Raw genomic sequence first — 5,287 nt, 5'->3', positions numbered from 1 at the left:
AGAATGCTTCGGAAACGTTTGTCCTCCACTGGCTCACCCTATTCGGTGCCTGGATTGTTTTGGGCGTGGTGAAGCTCACTGTATACGTAGTGCAACTGCATCATGCCTTTGACTTGCTGGGCTGAAGTTATATCTTTGAGATAGTGTCTTGTTGCAAAGGAGACTTTACAGAGTCGTCTTTGGCACTGCTGCTTGTTCCTCTTTGACATTGTTGCTTGTTGGGACATTGCAGTGGTTCTGAAGGCTTTTTTGCTGCCTTGTAATGTCTTCTTTGTTGTCTAGACACACAGGACCAATGACTGTCCAGCCGAACATTTCCTCTTCAGTCCAACGCTCACTTTCTTTGCCGTAGATGAGGCTGGATTGCAGATGGAATATTAAGGCCAATTAGCAAGCCCATCTCTACATCAGACTGATTATGGACGCGATGTGCCATCTCTTCTAAATGTTTCCAAGACACAGCTATTTCTGGTGTTGCTATGTCTTCTTGACTGGCTGTTATTTTCTCTTGAGAATATGCGAATAGAACCTTAACAAACTTGTGCAGATTGTCAATATCCTGGATGCGCAGTCCGTTGACTCTCCGTGTGCGAACACTGTTAACGCCTGTAATCGTACTTATTTCCAGGCTCACTTCTTGGCCTTCCACTCCTGCTGTGTCAGCAGGGAATCTGTATTAAAAATAGCAGGCGACTGGTCGTCCAGTGCTGCATAGGTTAGTACCTTTGCTGGTGAAAAATTTCAAGACTGTTCGTGCGCAGTAGCGTGTAGGCTTGCTTCGTCCACAAACTTGAGAACAGGCTGACTTAGCTTGGCTGGTGCCTTTCTTTTTGTCTCTGGTCGGATCATGCTGTATAGAGTGGGAATAATGACCTGTCAAAATCTAAACCTTGGAAAGTGCTGGAAGCTGTTTTGAGCCACCTTTTGTTTATAAAAGTCATATGACGTCATCTGTCCATGTTATGGACTTGAGCTGGAGGGATTTCTTTAAAAACTGCCTTAAATACTCTAGGTTTTATTCCCATATATGTAGTTTTTAGGTACAAAACGTTACACAAAAGCCTCCTCCTGTAAATAAATATTGGGTACATTACAGTTGAGAATCTAGGCCACTAAGGCCGATCATTGATTCAAGGTTCAGTATTTTCAGCTTCGTCCGTAGCAAATATCTGTCAAAATAAAGGGACACAGAGCGCAAACAATATTTGCAATGTAAAATACAAAATCGTTTATAAAGCACTGAAAGATTGCAAAATCTTCTCGTAAAGGCTATCAACTAATGGTCTTTTTTGTTTAAAACCTTGTTTTTTCGTGTTGCAATACTTGTTGTTTGGACCCTTGTTTAACTAAATTATCTAAATGTAAACTTTTTAATTAAGGTTCGAGAATATAGAACAAATATTAAGTGTACTGATTCACGTAGAATTTACCAACATGAGATGCATCTCATGAAAGCCTCATGAACCTGCATGACCAGCATGTCATTAAAACAGTTCTGGATTGATGGCTCACTGATTCGGTTTTTACCACTTCATGTCGAACCAAGTGGTCTAGTCATCTTGGATATAATACTGATATAAGTGCATTAAGAAATAACCTACATTAGTAGATGAGGGGCGCCACGCCTGAATGCTTCTGGTTCGATTGTCTCTATTGGATTATCCGACAACATTCTGGAACAATAACAGGAAGGATATAAGATAGGAAACTAGCACAACGAGTAGCTAAATGTTCAGTTGGTGTGCTGGATATTGTATGCCAACGCTGTGCAGCTATTTGTCAAATTAATAATAATAATAATGATAATAATAATAATAATAATAATAATAATAATAATAATAATAAGAAACATTGTTACTTATGCATCTTTTTTTCAGCAGGCACTTATCAGTTGCAGGTCACGTCGTGGGCTCTCGACCGATGAAAGGAAAGCCAAATTACACCAAGCGACAAAGAATATAATCATTCGATGCCGTTTTTTCGCAATCTTGTGCCAGTAATAGTTAGCACGGTGCCGTTTACTTTGTAAATTCAACTAGTTTACTTCTCATCACTTACATGATCTGTCCTTCATGGCTAACTCGGTCCGTATACACATTATAGAAGGCTCGGTAGGGAATATTTTTCAATCCGTTTCCAAACACAAATCTAAAGGTTAAGAAAATGAGATTACGAAAGGAGAAGATAAGGGGACTGTGTATATAATTTACTATTAGTTTCATCCGGAGTTAGGATGGAGTTTTATTTTCTTCTGCAGTTATCAAGAACCTTAATTTATTCAAGCACTTCTTTACTTCCGCAGAACGCTCACAGATGTGCGATTATACAAAATTCAGTAGAATAAAAAAATACTTTTTCAGCAACGATGTTTCGTACCAGCAAAAATGTTACTGTAAATTTAAAATGTAACTTAATTCTTTTTTGATTACGCTTGATGGAATGAGAGTTGATGGTCTATTCTAAAACTTTGACAATTTTTCCTCTAAAAAGATTAAGCAATTAAAGATGGCGGGGTTTCTCAGAGGATTTCACTCGTTCACCGTGTTCGAAGGAAAATTGCCCTCTTAGCATGTGATCTTAATATATTGTTCTCCTTATTCAAGGCTGCGTTTGAAAAACGCTCTATGCCGAGCAATAAGGCTATGTATTTAACAGCAACAAGACAGGGCAGAGGAATTGGTGCTTATGCAGAAGTTTCTAAGATATTCTTCACATATAGAATCTTTTTTTTTTTTTTGTGGGTAATTCTAATTGAAAAGCATATAAAACCCTACTTTTTTTTCCTGTCACTGTAAATTGGTTATTTTAGACCTTTATTAGTAAAAAATTTTGAACATGAAAAAAAAAAAAAAAAAAAATAATAATAATAACATAATAAAAATACATTTGATACTTATATATTGCTTTGAAATACATACAGATATTGAGCATAAGTGGTAAACGTCTTATTTGAAATGATGTCTATCGAGTTATGCTGCAAACTCCTAGAAATCGACGAAAATAGTCATTCTATGGGTCATCTTTTAACATACTTGTAGTTAACAATTGTTTCCTTATTACTCGCTTAGTAAGGGACAGCGCGAATAGCAAATCAAAGCACATAGTCTACTTCAGTTATGCTATAAAAGCTCCTCTTAGGTAAAGATACTTACAAAATACTCGACGCTTTGCAGAAATTCTGCGTCAAGTATTCAATTTCGTTGTAGGAAAGATCTCTGCAGATCGAAAAAACGGCAACAGCAATGAGAAAGAAAAAAAAATCGGAAAAACAAAAGCAAAATCAACACCAGAGTTTAGCAAAAATATTTTGGTAGCTTATAGTAGCTTCGACTCTTTCAAATGGAGCATTTGTGACATAATTCCACTATAACCGAGTGCACCTCGCTCTCTCCTTAGATCTTGACAGTCAGGCCCTGATTGCTAAATTTTATGGTGCAGAAGGAAAAGCGCAGTTTTCAGTTTTTTACTTTGCTTAACTTAAGAATAAACAAGTCAATGGATGGTCCTTCTGAAAACTGCTTGACTTTGTTTTCCTCAAATCTCGAGAAAAAATATAAATGTCATCCCCCCGCCCCTTTAGGTCAATAACGGTAGCCACAGTAGCGGCAAGTAAGGTTCTTTAAAGGGAAAAAATGTAGAAAAGAAAACGGGAAGAAGAACCTGCCCGTATCGCTAACAATTCTGAATGAGGACACCCTTCAAACGAGAGTTGAAGAAAGTATTCTTGGAAATTCTCGAAAATGAGGAAATAAATGTTGATATGCGCTATATTGGAATCTCTAAGTATCTCTCACTCTTTAATTAGTACTCGCTCTTTAATTAGTATAGGTTATCGTATGAATGCCAGTGCAATTGAGGATTTGCACTTCAAGTGATATTTGAAAATTCTCTCAAAATTGCATTGTAGTGCAAATTAAAAATTTACGATTAATTTGCGTGCTCTCAGCCAATCACAAAAAAGGTTTATTTCGTAGTCGTATAATGAGTTTTTTCAATTAGTACTCGTTCTTTAATTAGTATGAGTATTCTCTTTTATCGAACACTTTTCGTTGTTTTGTTTTTTAGGGTAGCTTTTTTTCCCCCAATTTATGGGATCGCTTTAATCTTTTGACTACTTTTTTTATTATTACTTAACCTATTAGCCTACAACAAAAGGGGAGGAGGGCACGAAGGGCTCATGCTTATTTAATTTCGAACTTGTGTTTCCCAACAAGCATTATTAAAGCAACAATAATAATCGCCGAAATTGGTTATTTTATGCCCTGTTTACAAGCAGGTAGTGTAATCCTAGTGTCAGGTTTACCCAAGCACGAAGATCAAATATAACCCGCGTTTACAGGCAAGGCAGGGTTACCCTACTACCCGGGATAACTCTAGCCGGTCACGCTTAATTTAAGACACAACCGATATTAATTTTATTACCAAACCTATTTACACTTGTATTACGTAGTTTATCAGTTCTACTTAAGTCATTTCGATTTCTCAACTAACTTAAAATCTTAGACAGCAATTTTCCTGGGGATGTGGGGATGTGGGGATGTATTTGATAGCAAAACTGTCAACAATTCTGTAATCGAATATTCTAGCGACAGTAGCGACAAACATTATTTCAAAAATTTCGTCTCAAAATGTCATTATTCGAACTTTTCCTATCCAAAGCGAAACTAAGGCAAATTGTAAATGAATATGCATTTTTTTAAAATCGCAATTCGTTTGTTCTACCGGTGATTTATCATATATATTTTGATATATATTTTGATACATATATTTTATTTTATCATGTATTTTTTGCCCTAGATAGGCGAGTTGTCCCTAACAGAGCGTTTAAAGGGCAGGTAGGATAACCCTGGTTCCAGAGTGACCCTAGTGCTCAACTAGGCTTACCCTAGTGGCAGGGTAACCCTAGCTGCATTGTAAACACGTCTACAAAGACAAAAGGAAAATGTGGGAGTGCTAAGGTAACCCTCTTACTAGGGTAATCCTCTTACTAGGATAACCCTCTTACTAGGATAACCCTCTCACTAGGGTAACCCTCTTACTAGGATAATCCTCTTACTAGGATAACCCTCTTACTAGGGTAACCCTCTCACTAGGGTAACCCTCTTAATAGGGTAACTCTCTCACTAGGGTAACCCTCTTACTAGGGTAACCCTCTCACTAGGGTAATCCTCTCACTAGGGTAACCCTCTCACTAGGGTAACCCTCTCATTAGGGTAACCCTCTTACTAGGGTAATCCTCTCACTAGGGTAACCCTCTCACTAGGGTAACCCTCTCACTAGGGTAACC

At 37.5% G+C, this 5,287-nt stretch overlaps 1 long non-coding RNA gene across 1 annotated transcript; it reads right to left on the bottom strand.

Moving 5' to 3' along the window:
* Positions 1 to 1,301: 1,301 nt before the first annotated feature.
* Positions 1,302 to 2,142, bottom strand: LOC149105452 (uncharacterized). Its single transcript, XR_016201426.1, has 2 exons — positions 2,059 to 2,142; positions 1,302 to 1,673 (listed from the first exon to the last, which is right to left on the bottom strand). It is a non-coding gene; the product is annotated as an uncharacterized LOC149105452 (long non-coding RNA).
* Positions 2,143 to 5,287: the final 3,145 nt, after the last annotated feature.

The sequence above is a fragment of the Orbicella faveolata genome, unplaced genomic scaffold, assembly GCF_042242905.1.
Source record: "Orbicella faveolata isolate gen_17 unplaced genomic scaffold, um_ofav_v1 contig_34, whole genome shotgun sequence".
Taxonomy (NCBI): Eukaryota; Metazoa; Cnidaria; class Anthozoa; order Scleractinia; family Merulinidae; genus Orbicella; species Orbicella faveolata.
This window is presented reverse-complemented; position numbering and strand designations above follow the sequence as displayed.